The sequence below is a fragment of the Hevea brasiliensis genome, chromosome 9 (assembly GCF_030052815.1).
Source record: "Hevea brasiliensis isolate MT/VB/25A 57/8 chromosome 9, ASM3005281v1, whole genome shotgun sequence".
NCBI lineage: Eukaryota > Viridiplantae > Streptophyta > Magnoliopsida > Malpighiales > Euphorbiaceae > Hevea > Hevea brasiliensis.
The window spans coordinates 467,801-482,691 of record NC_079501.1 but is presented as its reverse complement, the minus strand read 5'-3'; the positions used below and the strand labels follow the sequence as shown (position 1 = coordinate 482,691).

The 14,891-nt window shown below is 37.5% G+C and overlaps 1 non-coding gene across 1 annotated transcript; it reads right to left on the bottom strand.

The window, feature by feature from the left end:
- Positions 1-12,086: 12,086 nt before the first annotated feature.
- Positions 12,087-12,193, bottom strand: LOC131183660 (small nucleolar RNA R71). Its single transcript, XR_009151699.1, has one exon. It is a non-coding gene; the product is annotated as a small nucleolar RNA R71 (small nucleolar RNA).
- Positions 12,194-14,891: the final 2,698 nt, after the last annotated feature.

The window sequence follows — 14,891 nt, the reverse complement described above, 5'->3', positions numbered from 1 at the left end:
ATCTAGCCCAAAAGTCGAAATGGGCTAAAATCTTCCCGAGCAAAAATCGGACAATCCGCTCGATTAATTTTGGCGTTCTTGGTGTCTATGGAAAGCTCGCCGAGTAGATGATTTTGGACACAAGACCGGTCCAATTGGTGGCGGATCGGCCGGATTTGGCCGGAAGCCGAAACGCCACGAGAAAGGGAGATCGCGCGCTTTCCGGCTCAAGGCTACACTGGCCGGGATACCGGGAGTACACGGCGAGGGGAGGACGCAGGGGAGGCGGCTGGCCGGCGGCAGGGGAGGGGAGGAGAGAGAAACGAGAGAGAAAAGGGAGAGGGACGATGCGCGCGGGGAAGAAAAAGGGAAGAAGGAAAAAGGCCGGTCCGATTCGACTGGTCCGATCCGGTCCGGTTCGATTCAGAATACAAAATTTTAAATTTTTACTCTGCCTCGGGACCGAAAATGAGGTCCAAAAATTCTGAAAAAATTCCAGAAAACTCAGAAAAATACATAGACTCCAAATATATTTTTAGTTTTGCCACCTGGTCTTTAAATTAATTTTTAAAAATCACTAAAGTTTATTTTTTCGGAAAATCGAACCCGATTTTTAAAATCCGAAAAATCTCAAAAAACAAATTCCTAAAATTTAAATAAAATTAAAATACCAAAAATGCTCATAAAATTTAAAATTTTGGGGTATTACATCTGGTGTCCTGAAGACGCATCCGAAAGGCACAAATACACTGCAGTGCATCAAGAAGTTAGCGTATTTGTTCTTGATTTAATCTAGGGTTCTAAAATTAATCTGATTAATTTAAAAATCTTAAATGGAAAATACAGATCCAAAAACATATTAAAAGTGTTTTAATATATTGTTTATCATTGAAATCAAATAGATAAAAATAAATCTTGCATGATGCATGTGACCCTAGGTGAAAATTTTTGAATTCAATGGTATAAACTTGTATTTTTCGCGCTTCCGCTCCTTCAGTTCTAAGTATACCAAGTTTACTTTATTGATTTTGCATGGGGAAGAAGGGTTTTTTTATAGTACCAAGCATACTGTCATGATATTTATTTTTGGGACCCTTTTTTTTTATGTCCCTTTTGTTCTCTCCCCCAAACTCATTGCTTTTGTTGGGTTAGAAAGAAAAATTTTTCCTTGATTTTAATTGCACACTTACACTCTTCTTGGTATTCTCATCTTCTCCTCATGTTTTCTTTTACACTTGATATACCTATCCTTCATACATTAGACTTCCTCAAAAGGGTGAGGTGAGTGTTTAGGCTAGGGGCTAGGTAAATATGTGTGAGTAAACAAGGAAAATTATACAGGTGAAAATATAGGCTCAAGTTGGCTGTAAGGGGTATCTTATAACTAAGGGTGGCTTAAGGCTTAATTGGGCTAAATGAAAGAATGCCTAAATCATCTCTTTTTCAAACATATGCTAGGATTTTGCCTCGATAGGTCCCAGAGACATGTTCTAAAGCTGGTGAGGCATTTTTAGGTTTGTTTGTATTTTAAAAATTTTCTTCTAATTTTGCAAGTTCAATGTGACAAATTAATAGTTATGAAGGGGTTTAACTAGTCTAGCTCCACTAAGGTGGTTAAGTTTTTCACAGATAATAAATTAAAGCCTTTTTGCTTATCCAGTTACATTCAATCCCATGAAGTCCAATTATTAATTTATTAATATTTGTGGTTACAATTCTAAGTTTAAAAACATTTCAAAAGTTCAAAATTTACAAAAATTTTTGGATTTTTGATACACAAGTATAATACGGATATCATTAAGCAATGCAATGAAATGCAATGAATGTATTACATGAAATGCATCTGTACCTCCAAACTCAAATCTGACATTGTCCTCAATGTCAACACAATATGCAAAATTAAGATATAGCATATAAAATTATGAGAAAGCATATTATGTATAAAGAATTGAAAGTTTGGACAAAAAGCAAGTAATAGAGACCTATAAGCAATGATTAGGACTAAGGCATATAAGGTTTTACATGAAAGAGCCTATTTTATAGTCCTAATTCTAAAAAGCCTCTGATGGGGATGATGGTCCTTCTCCATCAAGTCTCTCCATTATCATGTCAAGCTTGTTGTGGGCCTCCTGGAGACTGTCGTCGGGCGCTTGCATCCTTTTGTTTATGGTGGTCTCCATACACTGAAGGTATGCCAGGACGGGGTCTATCGGTGGTGGCGTGTAGGGAGGCACTCGAGCAGGGGATTCATGGTGGAGTAGCTCTTGGGCTTCCTCTTGTGTTTGTGATGGTTCACCTGGCTCTTCCCGTACTTCGTCTCCCCTGGGGATGACATTCCCTTCGGCATCGATTAGGAAGCAGGTGTTCCCAACCTTCTTACATATTCCCATGGATATGCAGATGGCTTGATCAATTCTAGCGATGCTAGGGATTAAGCGTAGCCTGTGATGCCCTGGGACAAATCCCAAATGGAGTGTTATGGCGGTCATGAGCTCGCTGAGCACTATGTGGCCTGTCAACTGGTGAGATATACGGCGAAGGTGGTTGCACAGGAAGAAACCCATCCGTTATGGTGTGGGCGGCTAGCTGGTGCATGTACCGTAAAAGCAGGGCCAGTGATTTTGGAGGATTTGGACTTGCTGGAGTTATAAACATCGATGTTCAAAGCAATGGAGAGCCAAAAATCCATGCTCTTGTAGATCATCCTATTTTACGAGATCTCCTAGAATTTAGCACTGTTAAAGTCGAACACCGCATTTAACTCTTCAATGTTCATCACTTGATCAACGCCAAGTAGTCAAAATTTGATCCTCCCCCTATCCTCTCGATTTATGGGCCATAAGGTGGCCTTGAAACTGCTAAGGAACTCCAGAGTGGTGTCCTGGTAGGCGAAAAATTGGAGTTGGATGAATCTAGTCCACCCAATGCTGTCAAGCAGCCCATCAACCTCCTTGCATACACCGAGTTGTTCTAACAACCCAAAATCTATATATTTGGCAGAGATAATTCTCCTGTTGTTTAGCCATGCACATAAATCTCTGTGGGCATTATCGCGGAATGGCCAGAAAATGGAGAACTCAAGTTGTGCTAGTTGTGGAGGTTGTGGTTGTCAGGTGGGGTTGGCCTTATTCTTGGGCGCTGGGGCGATAGCTAAGGAGGTGAGGGTGAGGAGTCTCCTCCTTGCCTGGAGGAAGAGCCCATTCTTCTTACTGGTCTCTTAGCAGGTGCCGTTGGTGACATTGGGAGGAGGAAAGGCTAGGATTTTATGTGGGGAGAGGAGGTTTGAGAGAGTTTTAAGGAGTAAGAGGCTTGGAGAGGAAGAGTTTTTGAGTAGGAGGGAGTTTAAGGGGTGTTAGGAGAATTTAAAGGGTCATTGTGACCCTTCATTTCTCGTCCTAGGTATCGCGTCTACAACATGATACATGGGGTGTGTATCACTACACGGGTCACAGTCCTCGGACCCGTGTAACCTTCTGTCTAGAATTTCCCTTTTTTGCTAAGTTACATAGCCCGTGTAAATTCATTTAGGGACCTGTGTAACTTTCTGTCTCTCTCAAACTTAAAATTTCTCTCTTCATTATCGAAGCACGCCCCGCGTAACATTACACAGGGTCAACCCGCGTAAGTTTCTGAAGCTTGTGTAGGTGTGTAACACCCCTATATTCGGTAGTGCGTTCTACTGTTCCAGTGATCAGTGTCTGTCCGGACAGCTAGGATGCTTAGAATTATACTTAAATGTTAGTGAGGAGATATAAAATAATGAAATATAATAGAGAAAAATACAAGAAAAACAAAGAAAAAAATAAGAGCAATGAAATGTGATTAAGTTAAATGAGCCAAAAACCGTAGCGATGGGTGACCGAACCGGAAAGTTGCGGCAAGGACCGTTGACTAGCCCTGAACCACGGGGAACCCTAAAAAATATTTTTGGGACCTAATTAAACATCTATTGAGGTATAAATGACATTAGAAATGTCAAAGAAAAATTAATAAATTAATACAAAGAAAAATGAAAAATTAAGAAACAAACAAAAATCGGTGTTTCCAAAAAATAGGGAATACAAATCGAATAGGGGCATTTTGATCAATTGACACCTAGAGTTGCCTTTTGACCTCAATGTCCATTAAAAATGAGTGATAGCACACTTTGAAAATGTCATGAAAATTAAAAATATGGTACATAAAATAAATGATGGAAGTTTGGGGCATAATTACAATTAAGGGAAAATTTAGATTATTAAACATTTAATCCACCTTAGTGGAGCACTATGGATTTGTATATTGATTAAGTGGACAACATATCCCACTTCAGCCACTTCTTCTTCTTCATTTCATCTTCAAGTAGAATCCAATCCTCCCAAAAACTCCATGGATGGCCAAAGCTTCAAGCTCTCATCTACCAAGATCAAACCATGAAATCTTCAAGGTTCTTTCATTAAACTTTATCCTCATACCTTGGGTAGCATATTGGGAGCAAAAAGAAGGAGTTTTGTTAAGGTTTGACCAAGCTTCAAAAAGAGGTAAGAGTCCAATTCACTTCCTTTCTTAAGTAAAGTTTATGTTTAGCTTGAGATGAGTTGATTGGTGATGAAAATTGATGGAATTGTTGAGTTATTGGACTGCCAATTTTAGGCAGCCATAGAAGCCTATATTATTTAAGTATTCTGCCCAATTTACTTTGCTGGAATTGCATTGAATAAATATAGAAGTGCCAAGAATGAATATTGAAGTATTGGGAGGAGGAGGATTGCCAAATTGGGAGTGTAAATTCTCTTATGCAGGTTGTGATTGTTGGCAGTGTATAAATTAGGTTATAAGTGTAAAGTTGTGACTCCAATTGGTATAAAGCCAATTGGAGATGAAACTAGAATAAAAAGAAGTGTTGTCCAAATTCTGCCTAGAAGTGACCTAAAAGAATGACCAAATCCGGAATTGCATGACATGAAAACCCAGAATTTTGATCATATGAACAGTAGTTAGTATTTTGGCCATAACTCGCTCAAAATAGGTCCAAATGACCTAAAATTTATACCATGGAAAGCTTAGACATAGAGCTACAACTCTTATGAAGACACCAAAGCCCAGAAATGACTAGAACCGAGTCAAAATGCTTGCAAAAATTGGGTTACAAAAATTGGCCGAATTGACTTTGACCTAAACTTTGCAATATAAGTGCAATTTGACCAGCAATTGTAAAATGATCATAACTTAGTCCATATAACTCCAAATGCCCTGAAATCAGTGCCAAATTTTCACTAAGACATAGGCCTACAATAATGTTATTTTGACCAAAACCTAAAAACTTAGGGAACTAGGTCAATTAACTTAATTAATTTGGCATACCAAATCTGAAAATGGTTCAAATGACCATTAACTCCAGCAAAGTGTTTTAAGTATAACTCCCACTAGAAGTCTTCAAACAAAATGAGTCATACCATTCTAGAAAGCTAAGAAATAGACCTTCAACATTGTTTTAGACCTATCCCTCACCTTATGAATGTAAGAGGCTCAAATATTGGGTCAAATCTACTGCCCTAGTTGAACATCCTGTCACTACAAGACCATCGAGTCCAGTCTAATAACTTGACCATAAGTAACTCTACAAGACTTGAAAAATTACAATATAAAATTTTTAGTGACCATAAGACATAGGGTAACATATCCTATAAAGATTAATAGACCTAAATATGACAGCAACCTACTCAAATAAAATTGGAAAAATGTGATACTAAAACTGCCTAGTAAGGGAACCAAAATTCAGAATTGACCTAGTTATGGTCAATTGACCATAACTTGAGTTATACAAATCCAAATGATATGATTCAAAAAGGAAATTAAAGAAGACACAATGAGAAACAATTTAATGAAGAGAAATCTATTAAATTTACATTGTAGCTTAGTCCAATAGACAGTAAACGTTGGCCATGAAATCTGAATAATTACAATAAAATGCAATAAGCTTTAAAATAAAATTGGTAACATATACCAACACTTAGAGACTATAAAATGTGACAAATTGGGAACATTAAAATTGAATTACTTAGAGTGCATCAAAGGTCAACATTACAGGTTGACTAATGAAATGAATTGAAGGGAATAGTACCAAGAAAATTTAGATATTGGATTTTATTATCAAAAACGATTTAACTGAGTACTAAAATACTTTAAATTGTGTGTTTCAGTTGAAAAGGATATTGAAAAGCATAAGGAACATTGAGTCAAGGCCAAGAGTTGACTCATCAGAGGTTTATGCACAACTAGTTTTGAATTGATTTTATTCTGAATATTTCATATGATTAAATGACGTTATTTTCCTTATGTATTATGTTTATCAAGTATTGGATTTAATTCAATGATTATTGAAATTGTTATAGTATGTATGAATTTAGCTTTGTGAAATGGTATTTCAACAAGTATTTAGCATTGTTGTGGATTGAATAAATTATGTTTTGGAAAATTGTGATATAATATGTTTTAAATTGTGATGGGCACTTTGTATGGAAAAATACAAATTTATGTTTTGAATTGTGATGAGTATAAAAAATTATTGGATATTGAAATTGACTTTGAATCGAATTGTGTTGTGATTTATACTCACAAAAGGGACAAAGAGATTGATGATATTGTTTTGTATCTCACTATAGATGCTTGACTAGGTTATTACCCGTCTCTCTCATTTGTTGAGGAGACAATGGAGTTAGCTTTGTTTTGATTACCGTACGTGCACAGGCTTAGATTCTCCTCTTATTAGAGGTTAGATCTAAGTTCTTATGTTATTGCCCTTTCAGAAGTTTCATTATTGTGATGTGTACTGTGCACGATGATTCGACCTCCCCGACTATAGGGAGTTAGAATCCGATTCGACTTCCCCGACCATAGGGAGTTAGAATCACTCCGAAGATGGCCCTTGCGGATTAGTTTTGCATAGTTAGTGAGATAAAGAATGGTTTTTAAATAGTAAAGAATTTCGATTTCAAATGGGATTTATGCATAATTGATTTTGTTGTAATTAATCTTTATTTCCATGATTGTTGAAATTACTTTAAATGTCCAGTTGTGATTTGATAAATTGAATTTCTTGCTCAAAGTCTTTTTAACTAATGATTTATATTATTGGCAACGAAGATTTTGACTTTTGAAATTTTATTGAATTTTGAGACTTTCAAATTAATTGTTATAATTTTGTCAATGTATATTATACTATGTTTTAAATTATAGTTGTGCACCACTGAGTTCACCACTCAGCGATAGCTTTGTATGCTATCGCAGGTGAAAAGAGCATAGAGCAGTTGAGTAAGCTTCTTTGAAGACACATTCAGATCAGCTCCAGGTATATCATAGGTATACCCATGTACATAGATTTTGATGTATGCATGTAATAATATGTATGTAAATTACTTGAGCAGTTGTATAAAAACTCTTGTAAAATATTTTAGTATGTAATTAAATATAAATTATTGTAAATGTAAATTTGAGATTTCATTTACCTGAATAATTTTGTAATATTAATTTTTAAGTCTTGTAATCAATGAAATGTTTCTTTTATGATGAGGCTGGTTTGAAAATGAAATGATTTGATTATTGAGATTGAATTGTGAGATGAAATGAAGTTTATTGGAGTTGTATTTGAGAAAACACATTGGGAGTGTTTTCTTTTTCAGGTTTGAAGAATTGTTTTCTCAAAATACAGCTGGTACTCTGTCGAAATTTTGAAAAATTTTTATAACACCAGATTTTAATCGATGATTTAAATTTCATGAAAATTGATTTAAAATCCTTTGTAGTATATTTAATGGGTTATCGGTAGGTAAAGTACGGTAATTCATTAGGTGTACTACAGGATCATGTTACATCTTACGGAGGAGTAGGGTGTGACAAGGTGTGGTTCCGGGGTTCTAGAAGGTTACACAGGGTGTATAGAACTATATACACGACTCGTGTAAAGTTCTGGCTCTCCAATTCTCTCTGTATGAAAATTTTATGCTAAAGTGTTCCTACCACTATGAATGAAATGAATATAAAAATTAGCAACAGAGTTACTTCCCTGGTTTTGTATAGTCTCCTCTTGTGTGATTTTGACTTGACATCTCCTCTCCTCCCTTGCCTTCTGTTCCTTGCTTTTGCAGAATTATGATTTGGGGTATCTTACGAAACAAAACATGAATAAACATAAAATAAAAATAAAATAAGAATGAAAATAAAGGAAGTTTAGAAATTTTGGGTTACCTCCCAAGGAGCGCTTTTTTACAATCTTTAGCTTGACTTTTCTTTCATTGTTCATGGTCTGTCTGGAGGATTGTCGAAGGTGCAGTTGGCTCCCTTCTCTATGGGTTCTCCTTGAAAGTATGGCTTCAGCCTTTACCCGTTCACTTTGAATGCACCTAAGGTTTTGCTCCAAATCTTTACAGCTCCATTCAAGAAGAGTTACATAACCTTAAAGGGCCCGGACTATCTTGACCTCAGCTTCCCTGGAAAAAGTTTTAACCTTGAGTTAAAGAGCAGGACAAGGTCTCCTTCTTTTGTTTCTTTTTTTACTATGCGTTTGTCATGCCATCTTTTAGTTTTGTCCTTGAAGATCATGGCATTCTCATATGCATCCTGCCTGATTTTGTCCAACTCATTGAGCTGTAGGAGCCTTTTTTCACTAGCAGTTTTGATGTCAAAATCCAGGGTCTGAATTACCCAGTAGGCTTTGTGTTCAAGTTCGACAGGGAGGTGGCATGATTTCCCATAAACTAGCCGAAAGGGTGTTATTCCAATTGGAGTTTTTTATGCAGTGCAGTATGCCCACAGTGCATTATCTAACTTCACAAACCAATCCTTCCTTGAGTGGTTTACTGTTTTCTCTAGGATACATTTCAGCTCCCTATTTGAAATTTCTACTTGACTACTAGTTTGAGGATGATAAGGTGTGGCCACCTTGTGAGTCACCCCATACTTTTTTAATAGTATTTCAAATTGTTAGTTGCAGAAGTGACTTCCTTCATCGCTGATTATTGCTCGTGGTGTGCCAAATCTCATGAAGATGTTCTTCTTAAGGAATTTTGTGATCACTCTGTCATCATTGGTTGGTGTGGCTATTGGTTCTACCCATTTTGGCACATAATCAACACCAACCAGAATATATTTGTTTTCAAAAGAAAATGGGAATGGACCCATAAAGTCTATCCCCCACACATCAAATAGCTCTACTTCAAGTATACCATACAGTGGCATTTCATTCCTTCTTGAGATGTTACATGTTCTTTGGCATTGATCACAAGCTAGCATGAAGGATCTCACATCCTTGAACAGAGTAGGCCAATAGAATCCCACTTGTAAAATCTTGACTGTTGTTTTTGTGGTGCCAAAATGTCCTCCATATGGTGATGAATGGCAATGCTAAAGAATGCTCTCTATATCTTCCTCCGATATGCATCGTCTTACCAGCCCATCATTACATGATACACTTGAATTGTATAAATGTTTTTAAGCACATTTGTATACTATCTCATGGCATTTAGGTAGGTATTCTCATGCATAGTAGTTGATTTCATTAGTTTTTGTAATTTCTATTGTCAAGCTCTTAATTCCATATTTTTAGCATCATTTCAGGTGTTTGAATGAAGTGCCAGAGCATAGAAGTGCAAAGGGAATCTTGGAGAGGTCAAAAGACTGAGAATTATTGCTGATTCAAAGTACACGGGTTGTGTAAGCAAAGCCACAGACCCATGTAACTTTTTGCCAGACGAAAGCCAGAAAGCCAATGGAGGAACAAAAGTATATGGGTCATGTAATTGGACCCATGTAATCTGTAGAGACTCGTGTAAGTCTCTGCCGAGCATAAGCTTGAAGAATTTTCTGAGAATAAAAGTACACGGCCCATGTAACCAGGCCCGTGTAGCCAACACAGACCCATGTAAGTCTCTAAGCCAATGCAAGACTTCGTAATTCTGCTCCAGTAAGTTACACGGCCCGAGGCTGTGTACCATGCGGTAGCCAGTTTTCTAACCCGAATTCCTGCTCTTGTTTACACATTCAAATCAGACTCCTAGGGATTTTTAGACTAAAAAATGTCCTAACCCTAGAACAGCTAATATAAATAGAAGTAGAAAACATCAAGAAGGGGGATTAATCCTTTTACAACACTTTTTAGGAGTTTAAAAGAGACTCGCTTCTGCACGCTCTCCAGCCATCTTGAGGGGAAGAATATCAGTATCAAGAGGAGTTTTCCAGCCGAAGTTCCACAAGATCAAAGCTGCAAACCCTCTTCGGTTCTTTCATTCCATCTCCTTAAATGGATTTTTTTTTATTGTTTTATTTCTTCTAGATGATCTCTTTTTATTATCTTTACCTTTTTATCATGATGTTTGCTGAACTCACCATGAGTGAGTAGTTTTCATATTCTGGAATTGGGAGAGTAATGCTTGTAATTATTGTTATGGATAAACATTAAGTTTTATTTATTGGATTTGAGATTTGTTCCTTGATTTAATTTCTTGTGATCTTAATGCATGCTATGTGCTGGTACCCACTTAGTATTGATTGTAGATATTAATTGAAGGACTGAAAGGTGAAAATTAATATTAGAAAATTAAGATTTTGAACCTAGGAATTTTGACCTAGACATAGGCTGATACCTTTGTGAAATTTCAAAATTAGTCAAAGACCTTAAAGGGTTTTAATTAATTTAATCGCCACGAAATTCGGGTTTAAGTTAATTAAAATATACCCTAGGTGCCTTGAGAGAGGACTTAGGATACCTTAGAATTAATTTCCATCAAGGTAAACGATTCTCAATCCAGTAAATAAACAAGATAATATCTATAGTAAAATTCAAGTGTCAAATCTTAATTCCGGAATTATTTCAAATTAGATTATTCTGTTTTAAGTTTATCATTCTAGTGTTTAAAATAAACAACCTTTATTCCGTCAGTATTCGATAGCCTAAACAGTCAAAATTACTATGTAGATTGGTACTTACTAATCAAATTTCTCATGAGAACGATACTTTACTCATCACTTTATTACTTATTAGCGATCCGTGCACTTGCGGGGTTGTAAAACTAGCAAACAAGTTTTTGACGCCATTGTAACACCCTAGGCAAATCCCACACCGGCAAAACATGGGAGAGATGCTGGGTTTATAAGTTGGTGGTTCGTAACCCCTAGTGACGCGTTTTAAAACCGTGAGGGCTTCGGCCCAGAGCAGACAATATCACTAGTGGGCTGGGCCGTTACATTTGTGATATCAGAGCCACTCCGCGTGCAACCTTGAGCGATGGTGGGGCAAACCTCAACGAGGACGTTGAGTCCCATAAGGGGGGTGGATTATAACACCCTAGGCAAATCCCACATCAGCAAAACACGGGAGAGATGCTGGGTTTATAAGTTGGTGATTTGTAACCCCTAGTGACGCGTTTTAAAACCATGAGGACTTCAGCCCAGAGCGGACAATATCACTAGTGGGCCGGGCCATTACAGCCATTGCCGGGAAATCTTTGGCTTTAGTAATATCTGGCGATAAGCAATTTAGCTGATTTGGGTAATTACATTTATTATCTAATTTTATTTGATTTGTTTTATTTTTTTTTTCTCAGGTGCTTGACTTGGTATATGACCAGAACAAGGCCAGAAGAAGAAATCTTAGACTGTGATCCAAAGATAGATAAAACTCTGAGAACCATCAAGAGGGAAAGGAAACATCAAGAGCACGATCAAGAAGATCCTAAAATTCCAACCATGGTCGATAATAATGACAGGCCAAGACTCTTGAGAGACTACGGAGCTCCATCTGTCCAAGGATTTTAGCCCAGTGTCACAAGACCCACAGTGGAAGCCAACAACTTTGAGTTAAAACTAGCATGGCTCCAAATGATTCAACAAACCCAGTTTGGAGGTTCACCAACAGAAGATCCACACTATCACCTCTAGTGCTTTCTTGCCCTTTGTGACATATTCAAGATGAATGGAGTTTCTAATCAAGCCATAAGACTCAGAGCATTCCCATTCTCCCTTCGAGGCAGAGCAAGGAAGTGGTTACTTTCTCAATTAGCTAGAACGTTCACCACCTGCAAAGACTCTCACAAGCTTTTCTAGCAAGATATTTCCCACCTGCAAAGACTGTAAGACTGAGGCCTGAGCTCAACACCTTCAGACAAAAGGAAGGTGAATCACTCTATGATGCATGGGAAAGATATAAGGACCTGCAGAGGGAATGTCCACACCATGGCAAAGAGGATTGGCTACTAGTGCAGAATTTTTATAATGGGTTAATGCCCTCTACAAGGAGCACAGTAGATTCGGCTGCAGAAGGTGGCCTAATGGAGAAAACAGTGACACAAGCACTTAAACTTCTAGAGAGGGTTGCATATCATAATTATGAGTGGTCAAATGAAAAAGGAAATGCAAGGAGAACAGCAGGAGTCCTAGAAGTGGATGCCCTAAGCATGATAAATGCTCAATTTGATCAGCTCACAAAGAGACTCGATAGAATGCAAGCCAACGTAGTTGGTACAAACAGTCAACATGAGGATAGCTATGGAGGAGGATACAGGAGTTCATAATATAACAGCTTCAATGAATCTCCCATAGAACAGATGAACTATGTCAATAACGGGGGAAACTTCAACCAAAGGTAGCCCAATAATCCATATTCAAACACTTACAATCCTGGATGGAGGAACCACCCAAATTTCTCGTGGTCCAATTAGTAGAATTAGCCAATAAACAAATAGCAGGGGTATAAACCACTATCACCCCCTGGATTTCAGAACAGAGGCTAAAACTTTGCACAGCCACCTTCGCCCCCTCAACCTCAGCAACCTGAACCAAAGATGACCATGGAATCCATAATGGAAGGTTTCCTAGCAGCCCAATAACAATAGAATGAATTGATTAAACAGCTGACTTCCAAAATGGACCAACTTGCTACCCATAACAAGATGCTAGAGAATCAAATTACTCAGCAAGCAAGTTCTTTAAGTAAGGCTGCTGGCAAACTGCCCGGTCAACCAGAGATGAACCCAAGGGAGCATTGTAAGGCAGTTACATTAAGAAGCGGGAGAACTCTAGTACAACTAGAGGAAGAACTGACAGAGGAAACCTCAGAAAAATCTGAAAGCCAAGTAGAGAAAAAGGAGGAAGAAGCCAAGAAAGATCAGGAAGAGGAAGTAGGGAAGAAAAAGAAGTTACCAGAACCATACCAGCCTCCTCTACCTTTTTGAGATTTCAGAAAGCCAAATTGGACAAGTAGTTTGGGAGGTTTTTAGAAGTTTTACAGAAACTTTATATCAACATTCCCTTCATGGAAGCACTCTTTCAGATGCCATTCTATGCCAAATTTCTTAAGGAAATTCTGTCAAAGAAAAGAAAGCTGGAAGACTATGAGACAGTAGCTCTAACAGAGGAATGTAGTGCCATATTGCAAAACAAATTACCTCGAAAGTTGAAAGATCTAGGAAGCTTCTCCATACCATGCCTCATTGGCAACAAGAAAGTAAATAAGGCCCTCTGCGATGTTGGGGCAAGTGTGAGTTTAATGCCTGGAGATCGAAGAACTAAAGCCCACGACAATTTCACTGCAATTGGTTGATCGATCTGTTAAATATCCCGTGGGCATACTTGAGAACATCCTCATTAAAGTGGGAAAATTCTTCATTCCAGTAGACTTTGTTGTCCTTAAGATGGAAGAAGATGTTTAGATCCCTATCATATTGGGAAGACCATTCTTGGCAACTGCTGAAGCAATTATAGACATAAAAAATGGGCGACTAACCCTCAAGGTAGGAGAACAATAAGTAGAATTCAACTTGTTCAACACAATGAAACACAAATTCGAACCTGATGAATGCTTTAAGGTTGACATAATTGACAAATAAGTTAAAGAGGAATTTCATAAGATACATCCTAAAAATCCTCTTGAAGCATGCATTGTGCACAGCCACACAGTAAATAATGAAAACACAGAAATAGCAGCCTGTGCACAACAGTTGGCAGCTCATCCACCCCTACCTTTAGCTCAAGCTTCCGAGATGGAGAAGTTAAAGGAGGAATAACCCAAAGACAAGCTCCAGGAAAACACCAAATAGGTGGAACTGAAACCTCTCCCCTCCTCACTAAGGTACGCATTTCTGGACTCAAACTCTAAATATCCTGTTATAATCAATGCTAGCCTGTCTAAGATAGAAGAGGAAAAATTGCTAAGAGAACTTAGGACCAATAACAAGGCCATAGGGTATAAAATAGAAGACCTGAAAGGGATTAACCCCTCAATTTGCATGCATAGGATACCTATAGAAGAAAATAGTAAACCCACTATCGATCATCAAAGAAGACTTAACCCAAACATGAAAGAAGTAGTCAATAAAGAAAATTTGAAACTATTAGATGCATGTATCATATACCCAATTTCTGATAGTAAATGGGTTAGCCCACTACATGTAGTTCCTAAGAAGGGTGGGACAACTGTTATCCAAAATGCAAACAATGAACTGATCCCTACTAGGGTAGTCACTGGTTGCGAATGTGCATAGATTATAGGAAATTGAACAGTGCCACCAGAAAAGACCATTTTCATCTCCCTTTCATTGACCAAATGTTAGAGAGGTTAATGAAACACTCTTACTTCTGTTATCTAAATGGGTACTTGGGGTTCTTTCAAATTCCTATTCATCTAGAAGACTAAGAAAAGACCACATTCACTTGCCCTTATGGAACATTTGCATATAGGAGAATGCCTTTTGATCTTTTAATGCCCCTGCTACCTTTCAAAGATGCATGATGGCTATTTTTTCTGATTATATTGAAAATATCATGGAAGTTTTTATGGATAATTTTTCTATCTATGGAACTACTTTTGATGATTGCCTAGATAATTTATCTAAGGTGTTGCAAAGATGTGAAGAATCAAACCTGATCTTAAATTAGAAAAA